Genomic DNA, 24,247 nt, shown 5'->3' with positions numbered 1-24,247 from the left:
TCCTTTGGATTACTTGTTGGAATCTAACTACTGCAGGAAGAATTATACAGTATGTAAATTTTTAATGTGCAATTCCTGCATTGGATAATTCTAAAAATAAACCAAAAAGCATCTAATATATGCATATACTGTACTGTATGTAGAAGATAGAACAACCAAATAATTTCAGATGAGGCTACACCCCATATATAGTAGATGTGCATAGATTGTTAATATACTGCTTATAATGACTATTCCTGTTTTAAAAAAAAACATAAGCCATGTGGTGTTAAAGAAATGCTACAATTATATACAAAATTCTACATTTAGCTGTCATGAAAAAACATTTTGTTATAATATATTTTACATGACTTTGATGTAGCAAAAAAATGACTGCATCCAGCTGTTTCTTATGCTGCAGATTTTACTGGAGCCTTAAAACTTACTTTATTATCCAGTCAAGTCCTCATTTACATATACTGACTGATTTAAAAATCCAGCTCCTAAAAGTCAGAATAGGGCAAGACAGACACTGATTATACTGCTATTGAACTGACACTGGCTGTGAAAATAAAGCCTGTGTTATCTAGAAGAGATGATGAGATGAAGGCAGATGATTTTATTACCTCTCCTGTGTAAAACTGAAATGAATTGTTTCTTGGCTTACTAGGTGTACATAGACTAGAACATCTTCAGCGTACTTCAGTCAAAATTGCATATAAAACAAGTTATATTATTAGCAAATTATTTATGTTTAACCTTTGATACAGTTTTATCTAAAATCCTTAATTAATTTTTAAGATTTGTTTATGGCTCATATGTATTCTAACCCTCTAATCACGTAGCATAAAATGATAGCTGTTGAAAATGTCTGTGTCCCCAGTGTGCAAAATATTTGTTTTGACAACCATCAGAAGAGGGAATTCTGTCAGCAATGGGAGTTTCATGGTCTTGAATTTTTTCTTATTAAAGTAGTTGCAGCTCGTGTTAGCTCTTTTGCGTTTGTATATGACTAAATTTACTGTAATTATAGGTTCGGGCCTTTTTGTGACTAAAATGTCCTGTATTGCAACACTCGTTTATTTTGTCAGAATCTCTTTAAAATTGAGCAGTTTAATTTAAAATTGCATCATCAAAATAATATTGGTTTTAGAAAACCTTTTGCTGTGTGGTTATGTGTGGGCTGGAGAGGTGGCTCTGTGGCTAAGGATCTGCGCCTGTGACTGGAAGGTTGCCGGTTCAAATCCTGTGGCTGGCAGAGGAATCCTACTCCATTGGGCCCCTGAGCAAGGCCCTTAACCCTAACTGCTCCAGGGGCACTGTACAATGGCAGACCCCAAGCTTCTCTCCCTGTCTGTGTCTCATGGAGAAAAGCTGGGGTATGTGAAAAGATGAATTCCTAATGCAAGAAATTGTATAGGGCTAATAAAGAAACATTATTATTATTACATTATTTTATACATTTGCAATTTCTTGGTTAGTGTAGCTTCAATAGAAACTCACAGTACAGATTTCTTTTGGACTAGCAAGAATATAAATACCTTAGTAAAATGTTTTCTATGGAGCTTTGACATGCGCTGCATTCAGAGTTAATTTTGCTGTTTACGGTTAGGAGTACAAACTCTTATGCATGCTGTATTACCATAAATGAATAATCAGCTTATGTCCCATCTCAAGATACAGTAGCAGAAAAAAAAAACTTCACAGAGGAGTGAAATACAGTACCTTCAGATTTCTTATGACAGGCCATGATACTCATAGGATGATGAACTTCTAATAATTGTTCTCCTGCTTGTCAGAAGAGAGGATGGCAGGGCAGATGGAGAACAAACCATAGTTGTTGGGATCTGTGCCCATACAGTCATTTTTAACCACATTTTATTCTAAGAACAGCTATTAAAATTAATATCTTTAGTCTGTAGAAGAGTGTATATCCAAGAGACTTGATTCAGAAATCTCAAAAGCATTTATAAAATCAACCCAGTGGACTTCTTCAGGATCAGTATTGGAATGTTTACACAGAGGGTTTTGGGAGTCTTTAATAAGCTACTCATCCATGATTGTTGAAGCTGATGCCCTGGGAATCTTCAAGAATTGGTAAAAGAAATCACTGGATAATTATTATTTATTTTCTCAGCAGAGGCTCTTATCATGGTGACTTACAAAGAATACAGTTTTACTGTACATTAAGTGTCAGTGCAAAGAAAACAGTAACTACAGATTACATGCAAGTAAAATAAAATAACATTACAGTAAGGAAAGCACAATAACATTGAAAATTCGGCACAAAACAACAAAAAGTGAAACAAAGAAGTAAAACAATAGTAAGCATATACAGATGAGTTGTGATATATACGTCCATGAGTCCATGCTTAGAGGAAAGTGCAACAAGCAAATTACATGATATCTGAGAATTATAAACAGTGTGATTCTATGTAAGACTCACTAAAGGTTGCATTACAGTCCGAACCCATGAATTTGAGCAGACACCAAAAGGGTAGTTCATTCTACCACTAAGAAGTGAAGGTGAAAAATAAACAAATCTGAAACAGGGGTTTCAGAAACAGGTTATATAGAAACTCCGGCTTAAAATGAGCAATGGACAAGAAAGGGGGTGTAGGCATTCATAAGAGTCAATTACAGTAGATAGCTTTTGCTACTAGCAAGCAAAGACATTGCAGTAGATGGATGAGATGCTCTCTTTGATACAGTATGTAACTTTTCCTATATTCTTGTAATCACAAAACATGGATATTGCAATACTGATACTGATGGTGAATTCAGAGGATGGACATGTGAAAATGTAGGCATATTCAGATGTTCTCACTGGTAAGATGGAAAAAGTATAGAGTCTTATCATCTTTTGAATGAGTCATCACTGGATCAATTATGAAAAAAAAATCCATCCATGTTAAAGCATAACATTGAGTGACCAGAGTGAGTCATGAGGTCAGACTGGCAGAAGGTGTTTTAATCTTACTTGGTATTCAGAAGATTTGGTTTTCATCATTAAAAGCACTTTGTGAAATAACTGTTGTTTCCTTATTGATCGAGAAAGTCAAAGACATTGAGCTTGCAAGAAATTAATTAAGTTTCCATTTTCGTCTGTGGCAGAATTGCATTCATTAAGTGACAAAAATCATCAGACAGTTGTTCCTGTTTTCTGTTTCTCTGACTCGACTCACCCATTTGCACCTACGGGGTGCCAGAGTACATCTAAGTGTGACAGTGCTGTACAGCCCCTGAATGTTCCTTCTCAGGGACGACTGCTCAATTGCAATCAATCTCAAGGCACGGTGGCATTTGCTGTTGGGTCTTACTGCGGCTAAAAATCTGTCATTTGCAGTTGTGTGGAGGCTAAGGTGCCCTTCGATGGCACTTGGTTGTTTTAAAAAATTGTTCTTTTGAAAACACATACAGCAAAATTACATTCTGTTAGTGCAAAAAAAAACTGTGACAGCATGGTCAGATACTGTACAATGAGGCCAAATCTCCTGGAGCTGAGTGTAATGGGGTGGTGTGATGATTTCTGTTCAGCAAAATTCAGTACTACTGCAGTGCCCCTCTTCACTGCATACATGCATGATAATGTGAGAGTATAACTCCTGATTCGATGCATCCGTGCAGTGAAAGAAAGAACTGAACTAAATGCAGGCACCTCTGTTCTGTTCATCATGCGTGAACAATCTCTTTCTTCTGCTGTTGGGCTTAACAAAGAATGAATTATTATTACAGCCTAAGATGTGTTATTACAGTTTTAGTACAAAGAGGCAACTGTTTTGAAAATAAGAACATTAACTGTAGCTGTCTCGATCAGGGTGATATGTTTGTGTACAGTATTTGGTAATAGTTTAAAGTATTCCTCTGGTACTATACTGTATACTGTACAATCTAGTATATTTTTATACTATATTGTTTATAGTACCAGAGGAATTACAATTAAGTTGGTTTGAGGGAAGCAAAACATCTGTGCCTGCAGAACAATAGGTTTTAAAAGTTTCTGAAATGAGCAGTCATGTTTTTTTAAAAATTTCAGACAATATTTGTGTTGTAAAGTTATTCTATAATGATAACAAACATCTTAGTACATAAAAGTGTGTTAATGAAAGACAATGTAAAACCCACCTACTGTATATGAATTAATAGAAAATAATTACCCATTCATCTGTAGCAGCAAAAAAATGAATTCCTGTAGCAGCGGGTTGATATTTTTTAATCAATACATTTTCGGTTAAACCACAGGTTGCAGCCATCACATGCAATCTGGAGAATATTTTTAAAATTAATATTAGAATTTCAGTTAACGTAGAATATTAGCTGTAAATGAAATACAGTTTTATATTAGGGCTGCCAATCATCCAAAGTTATGGTTTGTTATTAATTTTCATCAAGATTACATTCTCATTTTCTAAAAGATCTTTCGTCACAGCCCTGTTTTGATATTCTAGCATGGCATGGGTTGTATGTTATAGTTTAGTTTCTTCTGCTTCACACACAATTTAAAGCTGAAAGCCGTTGGACTGCTATACTGTAAGTGCTAAACATGGGATTGGATTACTTTTAAAGAATTCATTATGATTACTTTTATTAAACAAGTAAATAATAATTAGCCTACTAATTTTGAATTTTGATATTCTAAATAACTGCTTTCTGTTCACAGCTTGAGTTATAAGTACATATACACACAGTAAAATTAAGAAGTTCTTTGTTTAATATAGATTAAGAATACAGTAGGCGTAAATATTACCACAGGCATGCCTCATAGTTCACAAACACACCTTCAGAAATAAACTAAAATAAACATCTGTATTTTACATTCAGAGAATATGAATTGATATTTAGTGCTTTACAACAAAGCATACACATTTTTCTTGTGTTTCTCATCATCAGATCTCCCTAGAATTTTATCTCCACAGAGTCAGCACATATCAATAAACTCTCTAAAAATAACAGAAACATTAGAATTCCGCATATGGGGACAATATGTCTGTCTGTATTTCCCAAATGTGCTTTTTTACACTTAAGGCCCCATTAAAACCTTAGATTTGCATATATCTATAAAGCTGTGCATACATGGTTTAAGGAGAAGCCTCTAGGATTTTGTGTACAAGGATTTCTAATTTGACACCAGAGTTATTTAGCTGCATGCAGAATCATAGAATGCTGAAGTATAATCATTACAAGTTGTATTTTTGTCATTCCCAAAGCACATACTGATTCATACACATACACATTCATTACGCTGTTTTCCATACGTAGGGAAAAAAGAATTAAAAGTGAAACTCAGAGGCTTTTTCTACTGTAAAGAGAACAACAAACACATGCAGAATACATCATACATCAACAGTTTGAAAATTTCCAAACTAATGCAAATTGGGTCATACCACGTATTTCCATTTTACTAGTTTACAATTAAAAGAAATTGTTCTTAAAATTAATCAGTTGTATAATAAAGCTGTTCAGCTTTTCTAAAATTGTATTGTATTCTTACGTGATAAATGGAGGTTAAGATTTGGACAGGATAACAACAGCCAAGTTCAATGGTAATCATTCTTGATGTAATTTTCCCACGTTAGAAAACTATAAATACTATACAAATGGTCCTTCTCTCTTTTGCATTTGACTTCTGTTTCCATCCTGAACTCCATCACCAACTTTGCAGCTGCTATCGTCCAATGGTCAGGAAGTTGGCACTCTGCTAAGTGTGTTAAGCCAGACTGTCTATTACAAAAACACTCAATAAACATTTTAAAAACACTTCTTGTTATTAATGCTGGATGTTGTTATTCCTAGTGAATACAAGGTTTTCTTTGTTGCTACAACACAAAGCAATTTAAGATCCGCTGCCTGCTATCTTTTTGTATTTGTCAATGGTAATAATAAAAATGGAAAAATGAAGGACTCCCTTGCTACCTGAAGTGGAGCTAGAGAAAAACCTAAAAATCCTTGTAACATCTTAATACTTCCAGGTGTGTGAAGTTGAAGTGCCATGTTTCTTTTTTTCTTGGCTGAATCGCCTACAGAATTATTTTTTTTATTTCTCAAGAAGAACCATTCTCATTAGTCCATTCTGAGTACACAAGAAAAAAGTATTTACAGTGCAAAACCAAATATCTTTAAGACGTGTAATTGTAGAGATCCTTAAAAATGAAATTAGTTCTGGACAAATGAAAGGGACCAGTTAAGAATATACACAAGCACCTTAAGGAGTAGGAAGTCTGTCACTTGAAATGAGAATGAGGAACTAACACAACTGATGTTAAACATATTTAATTTTTTATGTCAGGCTTTCGGATAATATTACAAACACAGTAGGGCTGAAGCTTAACATCCTATTACAAGGATGCATGTTGAAAAGCAATATAGAAAATGCAGAATGAATTTAGGAAATATTAGTTGTAAGAGCTGTAACACACACATTGGGACCTCTAAATTAAGTGGGAAAGGACTATGATTATTGGACATGAACATTGTTAATAAAAATAGAATTAGATCCATTTTCCTAACCATTTCTTCCAATTCGGGTCTGTAAGGAAACCAAAGCCTATTAAGCAAGAGGAATAAGGCAGGATACACCCTGGACAGGGCACTGACACAGACAGGCACACACTCACACCAGTTTTCTCTGAAACCAGGTAACCTAGCAATATGTCTTTGAACTGTGGGAGGAAACCGGTGCACCTGGAGGAAACCCACTTGAACACAGCACCCAAAGAATTGCATCCAGGCCTACTATATATACCGTACATTTAAAATAAATAAATTTGTTTCTTGACAACCTGGTGATGCATAATTAATAATGCATAATAGATGCATCCCAATTAAATAATAGATTATTTAATTGGGATGCAGCTACAAATTCTTCTCATTAGTTGTTGTTCTCCTTTTCAAACGTGTATTATTGCATCGCTGTCAGAAAAGTATGCCTTTCCTTGTGTGTGCTAATTGTGTTTCATAATAATCACAGATTGATATTCAGATTCATATTATTGTTTATGATTTCAATGCAGGGCAACATAAGAGGATATAAATAATCTTCATTTGTCTTTCTGCACCTAGAAAATTGTATTTCCTAAGAAGGTGCTTAATGACACTCCTTTAGTATTTGCACTACAATTTTTCTATTATATGTTCCGCAAAATGAATTGTAAACAGCCTAGTCATGCTGTTATTGAAAAAAGTATTTTTGTATATCACACATACATATTACAAAAGAAAATATTGAATAAACCAAAACCATTTGGTTTATTTTAAAAAAGTATTACATGAAAAATTTAATCATGAACACGAAATGTAAAAAAAACCCAGAAACCCAAGAAATTGTGTTTTTAATGAAAGTTCGGGAGGAATGAAGGCAGCCGCGCTCATTCGACACAGCTGCTGCAATTCTCACTAATCCTGACGTAAGCAACCGGTCTCCATAAATATCAAACGTCACCCTCTCCTCTTCCTCGTTCGTTTTCTGCATCCCTCCTCCACCCCCTCTCCACCTTTGCAGCTACCCAATTGGTCGCATGGGGGTCCTATCCTCCCCGTCCAACGGCCGGGAGGTTGGCCCTCAGCCAAGCGGGTTACGCCAAATCTCCACATCACAATAAACAATTCTAATTTTTCCCAAGCTTTCGGCTGCTGTCATTCCTCGTGAAAATATTTTCAGAAAACAAGATTAATCGTATGAAAAAAATATTTCAAAAGGTTGTTTTTGCTATTGATGTTTCTTATTTTACTCTCTTGTCCTTGTTATTTTTTAGTAGTTTGAACAGTAGTGGTACATTATGGTATGAAGTGAATAACTGTGCTGTTTAAGTGGACTTCCTGCTACAGGGAAGAGCAGTTTAATAACAGTAGAAGTCAGATTAATTAATACATTAGATAAGGTAAACAGGAACAAGAATCTGTGATAGAATTAAAAACAAGAAGCCATTTATTTTCCGCACGATAACTCAAAAATAAATATGTTGAACTATACTATGATACAATTCAGTACAATATTGAGGTACACTGTATACAGTACAACATAATACATCTCAATATAGCACAGTATAATACAGCGTAATATAATGTAATACAACACAGTATTTCCCATCATAACATTATAACATAACATTAATATTATTACTCCCTGTGGATTGGACTGTGCTATGTATACTGTCCCCACTTGTATGTTCAGTAGCAACTGAAAAACCTGTTCAGGGAGTATTCCACTAACTGTCCCTCAGGCTGTGACATACAAATGTGTACTGTGCCAAGAGCTCTTGTGTTTGCACTACTCCCTAGGATGGTGTAGAGTTTTATCTGAGTCAGAGCTGAAAGTATATGCATTTCGTTCTGTGACATAAAATTTTGGGGACGTATAGGTTTCTTTTATTTATTTGTACTGTATGTAGATAAGGTCAGCATGAAAAGTGTCTCTTTGTAGACCTGTCACAGCTCATAGTGAGAACATATCCTGTCCTTTGTGGTGGCCCATGCTTTTTTCACAACAACCAATTACTCTGGTCAGTCTGTGATCATTGAGCCTGTATATTGTCAGCGCGCATCAGAGTTTTGGATTTTTTCCTCTGACAAGATAGAATCTTGTTTTAGGGCACGATAACATTTAAGGATTTCGTGTATTTTAAGTTCACAATCGTTTTCAGTTCCAATACAATTTGTTCTTATTTTCTAGGCACAGTATGTATTTTCAGGTTATTACTGCTGCTGAGATTTTGTTTTGGATGAATTGCAGAACTCGCTGATGCTAATTTGGTTTATTTGGGCGAGATCCAGTGCTATCTGGCAGAGGAGACTCACTCCTGGGGGAAGTGAGGAGTCCTGCGTTTCTTTGTGGTGGAAGTGTGGGTTAGCTTTGTGCAGATGGACCCAGTATCATGTTTTTGTATGGAGTGGAATGAGGGGATCCAGCCCCATTCTGCTTTGCAAACAGTGTTGGCTTCACTCCTGTGTATCTGCAGGTTTCTTCAAAATTGTCCAAACATTAATGGCATGATGCACTGTAGGTGTTACGTTCATTATTTTACATCTGCTGTTCCATTGATATAAACATTAGAACTGGGAGATAACTACATTGATATCATTCAATATATAATGGTGATATAATGGTGATTTTTTTTTCAAAAGACATCAAGCTAAATAAAACCACAAAAGAAGACTAATTTAAAACAGAATAATTCAATTTAGCGGAATATTGTGATTTATCCTTTTGTGTGATTTATAACTTTTACAATGATATTGTAGTTCCCTCTTTTGCCTCCAATATAATATTGGTCATTTTCAAAATACAAGCTTTATATTGAAGTACAGAAAGGATACATGTATATTTATATAAAGAAAAGGCTCACCAGTTATTATATAACTGTCCAATTTGAAATCTCCACATTGGATTTTACTTATAGGCATAAAGCAAACAACATACAGTACAGAACCCTATCTCAAAAATATTTCCCCAAACATGATGGGTCAGTGAAAAGGCTGGTTTTCTTTAGATAGATAGATACTTTATTGATCCCGTGAGGGAAATTGCAGTGTAACAGCAGCTTAACACACACAACACAGCCACAGTGTAACGAATTTTATAATAATAGTACAATACATACAATACAATACAAGAGTTACTCACAGTCCGGACACACAAGAGGAAACTAGAACAGAACAGTACACAGAAAATCGTATCACACGTATGAATATAAATATAGATGTAACCATAGATATAAATATAAATATAAATGTATTGCACAGGTCCCTGGCATATATTGCACAAAAGTGGTTGTAAACGGGAAAAAGAAAAAGAAAAAGAAAGAGAACAGATGTAGCAGTAGATGTGTATATGCGTTTAGTCCAGAAACAGGTCACTGTCGCTGTTGCCTCTGCCAAGACGCAAGGTGGATGCGTTGTACAGTCTTATGGCAGACGGCAAGAATGACCTCCTGTAGCGCTCCCTGTCGCACCGTGGATGAATCAGTCTATTGCTGAACGTGCTCTTCATTCCTGCAAGCCTGTCATAGAGGGGATGGGAGAAGTTGTCCATGATGGCCTCTAGTTTGGACATCATTCTCCTCTCAGCCACTACCTCCAAGGGGTCCAGGTCAGACCCAATGACAGAGCTTGCTCTCCTGATGAGCTTGTTCAGCCTTTTAAAAATCTACTGCTCTAATCCCAGAGCCCCAGCACACCACTGCGTAGAAAATGGCACTCGCTACCACCGACTGATAAAACATGTGTAGCATCTTACTACACACATTGAAGGACCTGAGCCTCCTCAAGAAGTAAAGTCGGCTCTGTCCGTTCTTATAGATGGCCTCGATGTTCTAAGACCATTCCAGTCTATCGTCGATGTGCACTCCCAGGTACTTGTACGAGTCCACCATCTCCACGCCACTCCCATGGATGTAGACAGGAGTAGGTTTGACCTTTTTCCTCCTGAAATCTACCACCAGTTCCTTTGTCTTTGTAACATTCAGTTCCAAGTGGTTCACCCCACACCACTCCACAAAGCTGCTGACCAGTCCTCTGTACTCCTCCTCCTGCTCACCCTTGATACATCCCACAATTGCAGAGTCATCTGAGAACTTTTGCAGGTGGCATGACTTTGAGTTGTACTTAAAGTCCGAAGTATAGAGGGTGAAGAGGAATGGAGAAAGAACTGTCCCTTGAGGTGCCCCTGTGTTACTCACTACCAGTTCAGACACACAGTTCTGAAGTCTCACAGACTGTGGTCTGCCCGTCAGGTAGTCAGTGATCCACGAGGTCATGGAGGCATCGACTTGCATCTCCTCCAGCTTCCTCCTTAGCAGTAAGGGCTGGATGGTATTGAAGGCACTGGAGAAGTCGAAAAACATGATCCTTACAGTGTTGCCAGCCCTGTCCAGGTGTGAGTAGGCCCTTTGCAGCATGTAGATGATCGCATCCTCCACACCAACACTGGGCTGGTAGGCAAACTGTAGGGTGTCCAGTGATGAGCTGACCAGGGGTCTCAGGTGGGATAAGACCAGCCTCTCCAGTGTCTTCATGATGTGAGAAGTCAGTGCAACTGGTCTGTAGTCGTTGAGGACAGAGGGGCGCCCTTTCTTTGGTACCGGGACCAGGCATGATGTCTTCCAGAGCACCGGGACTCTCTCCAAGCGCAGGCTCAGGTTGAACAGTCGCTGGAGCACTCCGCTCAGCTGATCAGCACAGGCCCTCAGAACTCTGGGACAGATGTTATCTGGTCCTGTGGCCTTACCCTCGTGCAGCCTCTTCAGCTCCTTCTTCACCTGGTCAGCTGTGATGGTCAGCCTGGCCCGGGGGATGATGCTCATAGTGCTTTCAGTGCTGGAGGTGTTAATGGCGGAGGTGTTGGAGAGTGGCAGATCTTAATCTTGCACACTTTTAGATAGATATATAAGACTTTATTGATCCCGAAGGGAAATTGATCATTATTAATGATTATTTTGCCATAAGCTTGCCTATGTAACTATGAAATCCCGTTCTTTCCTTCAGGTTTCCACCCTCCCACCCAATCTTTACCCTTGCAGCTGCTCCCTAGCTCAATTCTCATGACTAGACTGCTGTTCTCTCAGCTAGGTGGATCTCTATACACATTTTGTCCTTCTGTCACATTCATTAGGAGCTAATGCCCTACTGAAAGCTCATTTAACTGAAAATACAAATACATATTATATGTCTACACTGTATAATAGCATATTATGCATATACTGTACGTATACTGTATATGATCCATTTGTGGTTGAGCATAATATACAGTAGCACCTTTCTGCGGCTGTTTCTTGTTTGTATTGTAAAGGGTATGGGGACGTAGGAGGCAATGGGCTTACAATTATATTACAAGGCCTTAATTTAAATGATTATTTTTGTGTGCGTATGTAAGGAAAAAGTCTAATGTGTTAATATTAAAAAAAAAATTATGAACAACCTTTCACTCATCTCAAATCCACCTTATTTAGGCCAGTCTAGTACTGTACACAACATGAATGAATTAATTCTGAAAATCATAATATCATTACACACATAAAAAACAGGACATTTATTATTATATAAAAATAACTGTGTAAATTGCTTAAATATTAGCTAAAGAATATAATATATAATATAATATATTTATTCTATGGTGGTTAGCCCTTACAATGTAATATTAAAAAATTATACTGCAAAGCATTTATGGCACTGAAAATAGCCCAGTGGTCAAGCCTGTTAATAATAACCTGTGTACTAAAAACAATTACATAATAGCTGAATTTGAAAATGTAATGAATAAAGAATGTGGCACTTGTAGGCAAATTACTTTCAAATTTGAATGAAGTATTTTAAAATTTAAAACAGACTATAGAATTATATACAAATATAACTTAAAAGAACATCTTTTAGGTCGAAAATTCAAACAAAACAGATATTATTTATTGTGGTAGGTATTGCTTACCAATTAATAAATTCTGACATCATAAATCATAAATCTAAAATTTTTAAATAAAGAAGTATTGGTTTTTCAAATCCTATTTAAGGACAGTGACTATCTTGTACTCCTCTTTTAAATGAATGATCTGTTGACATTACAGCTCTTTAGGTTATTTTAATGGCCTGGGTTTATAAATGCTGTAATATTCCTTGGGCTTGTCTGAAAGCATTCATTCTAAATTATACCTTTTGGGTTGTAAAAGACAGACATAATAGAACATATTTTCTAATGGATGGTCCTTTTACTTCAGTAAAATGTTTTTTTTTCTTTACCCATTACCTGTAGAGTACAGATCCCTTGGGTTTTTATTTTTAAAATATATCATGCCACAATATACTGCATTTATTCATTTTAATTTTGGAGCAAAATGATGATGCAGTTAGAGGTCTTTTAATTGCTCCAATATATGCTTAAAAACAAATATTACAATTTACTGCTCTAATAAAATAGATACTTTATGTACTTCACTTCATAATAACTTAGAATTTGAGTTAAAACAGTAATTTTACAAAATTTAAACAATGGCTTTTGAAAAAGTACCAACAAAATCATCTGACATGAAACATCAGTGCTGAAATTGGGTGATAACTGCATGTAGGACTTGCAATGGTATTGATAAGATAGGAGAGAAAAGTAGACGGGTCCCTAGAGAAGGTTCCTATTATTCATTCTACGTGACAGTAGTAAGAACATCTGCTTTTGCTTGATCCATTGTGAGTCCTCTGTATTCCATAGTTCAAGGGGTTAATGTTAGAGCAGCTGAGAAGTCAAGCCAGCAGCTCAGGTGAAGGCAGCAGCCTCTGATTAAAGCTAATGAGCCCTGGGTCAGTACACAGGAGTCTTGTGCTCTTGAAGGCGGCTGTCATATTGTTCCCAACTGAAAACTGGAAACATGAAGGTAATCAGCAGTTTTCATGTTCTTTTTCTCTCCTGAATCTTCCTTTTAGAAATTATATGATAACTTTTTAAAACTTTCTCTACTGTATACTGTATATGCAGTATATATTTTACTGCAAATGTTCCAGATGTTCCAGGGAACCAAATGTCCTGAAAAATGTTTCAAACAAGTTTAACTGGAAAATGGGTTCCAGTTACATCTGGCTTTAGTCATTTGAAGTGCATTGGTCAGCTTTTAAGGAGTATCAGGTAAAGGTAAATGAAATACTGTACATCCTATTACTATCTACTTTCAGTGTGACAATGTTGCTTGGCAAATCTAACTGCAGATAAAATTCTTATGAGTTTGAGTAAAAGCTAAAATACCCTAAGATCATGGTCGGTTGTATTAATTCACAGAAATTGTTTAAAGGAAACACGTATATCTGGGTTTTATTTTGTTAAAACTGTGACAGTGTGGTCATATCCTTTTTTAATCTTAGAATCCTGTTGGATTTGTTTGCGCCTTTTCCTTCTTGTGTGATTTTCCATACCTTTTGTATGTTGTTATTTGTGTTTGTTGTACTTTGGAAAATAAAATTTTGAAATAAAATGTTACATCTGTAGCAAAGGGCCTAAAAACCTATAGGAAAGTTCCAGAATTAAATTATGATTGCTGATCAATATTCACTATTAGTATTTACAAGTGCCCTTGGCTGGTTATACAGTAGTTCAGACTTAATTAAAATACAAAGTTAAATCAAAGATGATTCAAACCCTTTTCTGATTTTTCTATTTCACTGCCTTAATATTGAAATGAAATAAAAGCTTTTCAGGGGTGAAGTTGGACATATAAGTATTCAGGGTCTGTATTCACTTTCTATGACAAGTTTTGGTTTAATGTTTTTGGTTTTTAAGTATATACTGTACATGTTTTTATTTCTTGAAACCCCAACCCCAGAGGGAAGGAAACACACATGCAATTATACACCAGGCCACATAAAAGTCTTCCAGATACATTACATTGTTTCAGTCAAAGAGCAAAGGAAAAAGACAAAAGGTGGAAACAAGACAAGGACCGTGAAATATTACATCATCTAAGTAGTATCCGAAGCCAGAGATCTTGTAATTGGTGAGGATCTGTTATATCCTCTATGGGTTTCCAGCCAGTAGTAAAGTTGAACATTTGGCAAGGCAAGTCCCCCAGCCTCTCTGAAGAGGTACTGAAGAACAAATAATCAGATTCTGGGGTTCTTGCCACTTGAAACAAAGTAAGAACATAATCAGTTACGATTCACAATGAATTTGGAAAGATGTGGCAGTGGTAGCATAGCTCTGAAGTGGCAGTGGTTTATTGTTTTGTCAGTCCTACTCATTATAACTCCTTATAATCTGACACTATAACGAATAGGTTCTGGCATTTTTAAGAAGGGATGTAATGAAAGCATTATGCCTTTCATTAATTTTTAGCATTACTGCAATAAACACAGCAGTAATCAGTAATTATTATTACTATTATTAATTAAATATTAAAGAATACTTCACATTTAAGGACAGTACTGTATGTTCAAAACATACAAACTACATAAAACACATTTTTTTCTTTGGGGTTATAAACAACTACAGTACAGTATGTACTGTATTTTGAATAATTTAAGTTCTTCTTAGCATAAAAAAAACAAAGTTTTAGGAATTAAATTATTTTTGAAGTATATTTTTCTAATGAATATTTCTTTCATGTCAAATTAATGTTGGATAATGATCAGCTTGAAATGAAGAAAAGGAAATTGATTTTTTCATCTCTTTGCAAGACATTTTGAGGCAGTGTGCAAAGGGATGTTTAGCTGTTTAAACAATAACAAAGGCCTTTTTGAAATTTACATAGTTTTAAAGCACGTAACTGCTTTAAAATAAAGCAAGGAGGATGCACAGACTTGCATGGAGTTTTGAAGAGATAGTCTGCATTAATTTAGATCACAAAGGTTCCAATTAAAATCAGGATGCAAGACGTACTGCTGCTGGTCGTATCATTTTAAAAATAGGATATTAGTCCTTAATAATTCTCTACCACCGTGTAAAAAAAACCAACCTCATTGTTATACAGTATATCAACAATTGCTTAAATTATAAAGAACATGATGAGCTGCATGACCTAATGTCTTTAGTCATTTGATGTCATGTCCAAATAAAAAGCAAACCACCAAGGAAGCTTGCTCTGATTTGGGAGAACAGAGTAGAAAAGATTTCAATTAATAAGACATCAGCGGACCAGGCACCAGCTGGGCAAGTGACCTGTTGTCAGTGCTCAAGCCAGGCCATGCAAGCTACAGTAGCATGATGATATCAAGACGAAGTTTACCAGACAAGAATTGAGATATCAATAGAGACTGGTGGGTCATAAAAGAAAAGATAGGAAAAAGGGCAAAAAGGCTCAAACCATGTTTCTTCCAGACCTGCTGTAGATAAGAACATACAGCATCCAATTTAAAAACATTAAAAACATTTATTAAACAGATAACCCCTTTTGTCCTTGGACAGTGGGTAAGACCACTGGAAAAATTCTGGAAACATTCATCTAGAGGGAAAGGCTTTAACACTGCTCACAAATCTGTCTATTTTAAAAAGCACACTTCATTTATAATTTGAATAAGCAGTTTGTAAGAAATATATTTTTAGTACCATTACCTCCAGTGAAATACAGCAGCAAATAAAGAAGGTTTGCTTACCTCCACTACAGATACCTTAATAAAACGACAGAAAATACAACAATGCTCACTCCTGTGGAAACTTTCCATAAAGCAAATGTTCCCAGAATATTTTGGAGTGGGATACCTACTGTACCAAGAATGGTACACTGGATTTTACAAAACAAAACAAACGTCCTAGGCTCTTTCAAGTTAAAAGTTATTCTAGAAAGCACTTTTTGTGATTCATAATTTTCAAAAATGTACTGTATTTTCTGACAGCTGTGTAAAGGCCCTGCTTAACCAAATAATTATTAACCTTTGTGATTTGCTTTATATGACTTTCTGTTCAATTACAAGTACAGTAGAGTGATCAACTAGTACACAATTCGAGTTCTTGCTGTCAATTGTATTATAACATGCTGTCATATCACAGTAAGGTTCAACAAAACAGACAGCAAATTTCAAACTGCCTTCATTTTGCCCACAAGAGAATGCTATATTTTAGAAGCCTAAAATATAGCATTTTTCAAAAGATAAAGTTTCCACAAAGTTATTAATTGAATCCAATAAAACTATATGACTTTTGTCATTAAATAAATTGTATATATATGTGTATATACTGTAATATGTAAATGTTGCAAACATATTGTATATGTGATATAGTTTAATAGTTTTGAAACTAATAAAGGAAATCTAATGTAATTATAATATGAACAAGCTAGCTTGTTTTTCAACCATGACAGTTTTTAGATTTTATTAGTTTATTTTTTCTCAGACCCCTGAAACACCATTCTCTTGTATAATTTATATGCAGTCATTAACAAAAGCCTAAAGTACCCAGTATTTTGTTTATATCTCTCTTGAGTAATAAGTGCAATTTAATCTAATTGACAGATTAAATTTCTGGAATTTCTGCATTTTTTTCAGGCAAAAGAAATAAAAAAATGCTTAATGTCCCTAAAGACGAATACTGGTGGGTCTGCACAATGAGCATTTTTTTGGCTTTTGTGTACCTATTTGTCAACTCTAGGTGATTAGATCTGTAGTCTGCATTCATATTTGGTTTTGTTTGAATATTGATAGATGGTGCCTAAATGTGCAATGGTGCAATTTTTGTCTGCATCCTTGTATATTTCACTCATTTAGGCTACTTTATATAATTGATTTAGTATCATACCTTGTATCTGCTTTATTAGGAGAATTTGGTGATTGAATGGAAATGTTGCACGTGAGTTTTATTATCAGAAGCATAGGTCACTTTAAGGAAAGCTTTGTTTTTTTCTATTTATATGTAAAAGTCAACCTTTTAAACATCTTCATGAATAAACCATATCTAGTTAGCAACATCTGCTTGGTGCTGGTTTTTAGCCCAGACCAATTTATTTCTTTATTCAAATTTCACTTCAAGAGAGGATAGTCCAATCGTAGAAAATACAACCCCAACTCGTAAAGCATTTCAGAATATATTTAAATGCTAAGAATATTTTAAAACCATATTTTATTTGTTTTACTCACATTATTAAATGTTCTATTCTATATGCTAGACTACACACAGACCGTACAATTTAATATAGCATTTACGGTGAGAGATTACACCAAGGTCACAGCTGTCGTAATGCTGTTGAAAGGTTTATGTATTCTATTTCAGATGCAATGACAGTGTTCACAATTAATGGTTGAAATGTAATCTGAAGGGACCTACAGTCCTCAGTATGGTATTTGTCTGGACAGAGCTGGGTACTTTACAGGGTTATCAAGAGGGCACGTTCCACCTTTGGTGTTTTGTTGATTTGTTGATTTATTAACAAATGTGACAAACACATCTCTTCAAAAAGGAAAATAAAGTACCAAAACATCATGTACAAATATTTTCCACCTAAATTGTTTAATTATTGATTCAGATTACACTAAGTTTCCTCTCATCTAGTTTCTCTTCTTCATTTCCTTATAACGTGGCACTTGTGGGGTATCCAGACAAATTAACACATTATGTCACTACTTTTGTGCAAGGACAGACGAGACGACATTCAACTCCATCAAACTGCAAAAAAAGTCTGAAAACTTTTAAAAAATTCTCTACTGACGTGAACTTATTCATGAGAAAAGAAGAAGCAGCAACAGAGAAAGCATTTTGACTGTGAGCCATGCCCAACGACCCATAACCCTTTTGATAACGGTGCACCCTCGGTTGCTCGTGTACTTTAACTTTATGTCTTTATGTCTATGTTTTATGTCTACGCTTGCGCTATGTCACAGAAGTGCAGACATGGAGGGAGGGTTTAGGGCTTAGTGAGGCATTTGGGACATAGCCTAAGAACTTCATACGGCAATTTACTTTTTGAAAGTACATATTCTTATACTGTAAATTGTTATGTTTTTTTTCCTTTGGTTAAATTGCTTATTTTCACAATGTTTTTTTTGTGTGTGGACTTTGGGAACACAGCTACCATCCTCTCAATTAACACCTTTGCACTTCAATGCGATTGTTGCTGTGCCATCATTATTGCGCCGCTCCATCTGCACCTCCAAAACTATTGAACAGCGAGACTGTGACACAAATAAGCAAGCAGTGCGGTGTTGTTGTTATAAATAGAGTTCCTAATTTTAGGGTGAATTTATTTTTTCAAATGAAGGTATGTTTTTTTTTATTTAAAGGGGAAGTGCAGTGCTATTATGTAAAGCCTCCAAGTCACATCTCAAAATAGAGGAAACTTCCAGGTACAGTACAGTATGTGCAGTGCCATATTGTCTGTGATTTAGAATGAGGCATCACAATTTCTGGTGATGTAGAAAGACCCTATTACATTGTAAACAAGCAGGCTTGTGAATACTTTTAATCCTATAGAAATATTGCTCTAGACCAGTGGTTCTCAAACTTTTTGGGCCAAGTACCACCCCTGATCAAACCAAAGCATCCAAGTACCATCTACAAGCCATCTTCTCACAGGAACCACAGAAAATCTCAATGACCAACATGAGTGCACATATTCACTCTGTTCTTGGATCCAGAAATCCAACAGTGACATTTCAATTCTGACATCAAAGTCTCATCAGATGATAACTCGAGCAACTTCTCTAGTTCAGCACAGGTCAGATCCTTGGGTATTCCTACGACTTCAACAGGAAACGGATTCCGTCCAATGACAAGAGGTGCACTGCAATCACATCACAAACAGCAGCATCAAGTGCCACACCATATGTGTGCAGATAGCTCTCCAAAGTTGGGAAAGCAGAGACATCACTTGCGTTGATTTTATTAACAAAGAGCTGCAGCTTTTTCTTGGGAGTGTAGCACAGAGATACTCTGTGTATTTTTCTCAGATTAACCTAGAACAGTACTTAAATATTTTTCTGTTATCTATCATGCTTTCCTGTGCTTACAGGATTGGCAGTGTTCCAAAATCACGCACATTCTCCTACATCCCTTTTTGCTAAAGATAACATTTTAATACAATTGGTCACAAGGTTCGTAGCACACATTCCTATACAATAGTATAGAATTACACAGTAGTTCTTGTGTCCACTCAAGTATTAGTGTGCGCTGTATCGTCGTAGCAAGTACGTAGGCTGAGTATTTGATACATAAATTAATTTGATTAAAATATGAAAATATGAAAACCTGTCCCAATTTTGCAGTGCACACAACAAATTTCCAGGGGCATCTGGCATACTCTTGGGGGTGCTGGTACAAGTACCACAGTTTAAGAACCACGGCTCTAGACTTTGAGACAGATTTGCTGACAAACACTACTTGTCAACTCTGCATTCACATCACCTTGGAACATTTCTGTGGTAAAATATCTGTTGCACAACCTGTGCTTATTTGCTTGTACATCGCATTACATTATGTGACTAGTGACTAGTGAACAGTAAGGGCTAGTTTAACTCACAATTCTCGCAAACTCTCTCTCACTCCCATGGAGAGACCAGCGATTTGTGACAACATGGTGAAACTACAGTACTTTCACAAAGTTCACAATTTTGTGCGTAATTCAGAATTTGTAAAAGTTTGAGATACCATCAATTTATTTTCTTTCTGAGATTTAATGACCAGTCTGAGAAGTTGGGGCTGCAGTTCCCCTTTAAAGAGGGGAGAATTATTGAATGAAACATTGGTGAAATTGTAATCAAAGAATGAATATTTGGATAGAAATCTTTTTATAACAAAATAACTCTACTTTTCATAAGGTGATCATCAGTCCAATAACAAAACTACAATGAAGGTTATATCCCTTAAATACAAATAGAAAGGAGAAAATTATCTTTCTATCCTCTTTTGTTTCTGAATTTTGAACACCAAAATAAATCTGTAATATGAAAACCTGCATTTCAAATAATGAAGATATACAGTATTATAGTGTATGACTTATTTTTTGGTTTTATGTTAGGTTGCACTGTATATATATATAATTTCTGATGTAGAGAATACAGTACCTCATGCAACTCAGCACATTGGTCTGAGCTCAGTATATGCCTAAACTATATTCCTTTTAAGTTTAACAAGTTTAAAATGTAAAATTACTCAAATGTGAGTTCTCACACCAGATCTGTATTCACAACATCGAATTGAGTGACAAATGTATGAGATTTATTTGAAGAGTACATCTGGGGTGAGAAACTGTTAAATCAAAAAAACAGACTGCTGAGGTGTAAACAAACATGAGTCAATGAGTCATTTTTAATAATTTTAGAAATCCTTTTAATTTGCCAAAACCAGCATTATTTACACATTACCACATACGGTACAATTTTACAAAATAATTTCAGATGTATTGCTCTTGCATTGTGATTCATCTTCACAAGATAGTATGTAATAAAGTATTGCAACATACTTCCTACAGAAGAGCTAATTAATTGTTTCCCCCAAGTTATATACAGTATACAGTATGTTCCTGTATACTTAGTACTGAATGCTGATAATGCTGATTATGCTGATAACTAAGAACCTGTTTATTTAGCATTTCAGTTATGCTGTTTACTTACCTGCAGTTACAGTAGTCCTGTAATATAATACATATATGTTTATGTTACACATTTATTTTCACCATCTGCTACAACTTGAGTTCCCTTTGCAAGCTCACATTTATGACATAAGACCATGAATGTAAGAAAAGGGGGATGCAGAAAAAATAAGAATTGAGTAAAATCTCAATTCTACTCACAGTGGAAATGGATTAAATATGTAAAATATAACTGATCTCACTGATCTGGTAGCTCAACAGATAGGTCACATGTGCATTCTTCAATGCTGCATATAAATATTCACCTTAATTACATAATTCAATAAATTAAAGAAATTATGCTAAATAACCACAATTTCTGGTTAAGTACAATATACTGTTGATTTACATATTATACTGTAAATAATTATCAAAGTATGTATTGTTAAATAGAACTATCATTTCAAGGACCTTTACATGAAAATGTATATTTTGATTTTAGCACAAAAATATGTTGTCAAATGTATGAAATAACAAAAAAAATCTTGCTCTTACTGCATAACAAATTACATTTGTTCCTTTGATTTGCGAATCAGACCTAACCACGCCTGGGACTTTGTAGTAAAGTCTGCATTTTTAAAATAAACTTAGTTTAAATGAAATGGTTAAATCTAAGTCACGGCAGCTGATATTCAATTTCTATAACATTTTATGAATAAAGCATACCGGTAGTAGGTTTAATTTCATAAAGTCTGCATTTTCTAATGAAAGCAAATAGTTCAAATCAAACAACAATATGGGATATTATCCTCACCATTCAGATGTTTTCATTTTTTGTCTCACTTCAGGCATTTCTATGCTGAAATGAAATCATAAATAAATAAAAACGACTCCTATTCTAATCAATCATGCAGATGTAATTGACAATAATTGAAAATGTTGAACGTGGATGACGGGAATGCTTTTATTATGTGTCTTTTTAATCAGCCTCATAATTTAATGGTGGTTCACTCATCCCACAGGTGCTCATTTGGGGTAAGATAAATACGGCAAAATATTACTATGTGATCTAAATCATAGATGAACCATGAAGTCTTCCATGATACTTGCTTAAAATATAAAAGGTTTATTTACTGTATATGCAATGTAAAGTGTATTTATACAGTGAAATTCGTATCAGTATATACTATTCAAACCAGACGTACCACAAACACAACATGGAAAAGTAGTCTTCCCGTTTGACTTTGTCAGTACCTTTCAGAATATATATAGAATGTCTTGAATAGGCCCTTTGTAGTCTCTTCTATTGAGGATTAAAGACATTCATTTCCTTTAACCTGTCTCTGAAAAGTCTTTCTTTAAGGTCTGAAATTAACGTGTTCCTTTTTACAAAAATGCCCTTTTTGTCACAGCCTAACCAGAATTGTCATGTCAAGTTAATGTCGTGATTATTTATGAGACAGTGCAATAACTTTTAACTACTTGATACTGAAATATGGAAATATCTTAATAAATGACCATAAGGGACAGATTATTTAATAAAATATGGGATGTCCGGGGTAGAACAGGACTCAGTAAGCAACCCAACTTTACGAGTGAGTTCTGAAAAGATGGAGGGATCAAACATTGTTATTTTTTTATTGATACATGGGCACATGCTTCTGATAATGCGCTGGTCGATCTCTTGTGAAAGTGAAAGTTAATCTATAAGGTGACAGATCAGGTTAGCCCAATATATTCTATTTTTATCCGCTTCAAATTGTTATAGCTGTAGGTGACTATGGAAGTGTCTCTAAAATCTGTAAACGTGTAAACGTCTCCAGTTTCAAAGGAAAGATGTTTGTTAAGATGTAGGAGGTTAGATTCCGAGATCTAAGCAATCCTGGTTTACCTTATGTTAAGTTCTGGGTATATAATTAAGTGTTGATCAACAGTCCAGAAAGAAACCATTATAGGAAGATGAAGGACAAGACTGGGGAAGAACAGAGCAGAGAGAATATAAAGGAAACAGCATGTGGCAGACAAGACGCCCTTGTCCAGATCATCCATAAAGACCCGATTGGATCTAAGTATTTGAACCTTGATGAGAGAGATCCTATTCTGTGTTTATTTAGGGAACATTTCCTGAGTGAAGAATCCCTCTGTTAAAAATGGTCTCTCCTGGTTAGAGCAAGCATTTTTAGAATAGGAAGGTACTGTAGGTTTCCATTTATTTTGTGACATCTGAGTTTGCAAAGATAGATATTTATCTTTTTACTTTCTATTTGCGACATCCCGTTTTTAATAATATCCCTCTTGATTTTACCGAAGCCAAGGTACTGCAGATTTTTCTTTGGAGAGAAATGTAGGCTGAAATGTTCATGCCGATGCACTCATTCAAAATCAGAGCAACATGGCAACATCTTGCTAAATCAGTGTAAATTGATTGTCAGATATGTTTGTAATTTTCATGGGTACCCACCTGTGGTTCCACATAAGTATTTTCACTTTTGCCTGGAAGATGTTACATGGCATTGATTTAATTGAAGGTGCATCGAGAATTATCATGCTGCCAAGATATGTGATGGTGAGGTTGGGCAGTCCTCCACATACCAGGTGTGTCAACCTATATATATCTGGATTATCTGGCTCTTGCGTTAGACTTCCTTTAGATTAAGGACCTTCTCACCTTTAAGAGTGGCGTGGTTCCTCTGACCATCAGTTACATGCCATCTAATCATCATGCCTTCCATTCTCATTTTCCTCTGGTAACCATCAAGCTGGCTATTAATGTACAAATGTAGAAATGCTGGTTAAGGTCCCATCAGTTCAAGGAAGAGGTCGCAAGGGTGCATCCTTGATTTGGTGTTGTAGAAATATGAAAGAGTGCACCTGGTTACTAAATCTCTGCAAAACGTTTGGGTTGTTCACAGAATACGTGGTGGGCTCACTATGCCTTTTTTTCCCCATTCTGTTAGCCTGTTCTTGCAATGAGAGGCTCAGCTTTCTTAAATAACTTTCTTTAATTCCTCTTATTTATGTACATAACTCTTAGACCTTTTTTGGAAGTGGATCTTTAACATCTGACTGCATTATTAAATTAACAGTATGTGATGCAGAAGAAGCCTGCTAGCATGGAAGTTGTGGGTCTTGGCGTTAGTCACTAAACTCATTTCTGTCTTCTTGTAAAATTGAATTGCGTAGCCAATTCACTGAGCTAGTTCAGTTACAAGGCCTATTAAATCAGGCTGAACTCATGTAGGCAGAGTAACTCAATGTGGAGCAAAGCATACTGTAGGTTAATTGAATACTGAAACCAAAATATTCAGCAACCC

General features: G+C 35.5%; 1 protein-coding gene across 1 annotated transcript in view; it reads left to right on the top strand.

Annotated features, from left to right (window-relative positions):
• kcnj3a (potassium inwardly rectifying channel subfamily J member 3a) overlaps nucleotides 1-24,247 on the top strand; it is a 61,960-nt gene that overhangs the window by 11,777 nt on the left and 25,936 nt on the right. The window lies entirely within an intron of this gene.

The sequence above is a fragment of the Lepisosteus platostomus genome, chromosome 14, assembly GCF_059453375.1.
Source record: "Lepisosteus platostomus isolate fLepPlt1 chromosome 14, fLepPlt1.hap1, whole genome shotgun sequence".
Classification (NCBI taxonomy): Eukaryota; Metazoa; Chordata; class Actinopteri; order Semionotiformes; family Lepisosteidae; genus Lepisosteus; species Lepisosteus platostomus.
Note: the sequence above shows the minus strand (reverse complement) of the source record. Positions and strands in the feature narration are given on the sequence as shown.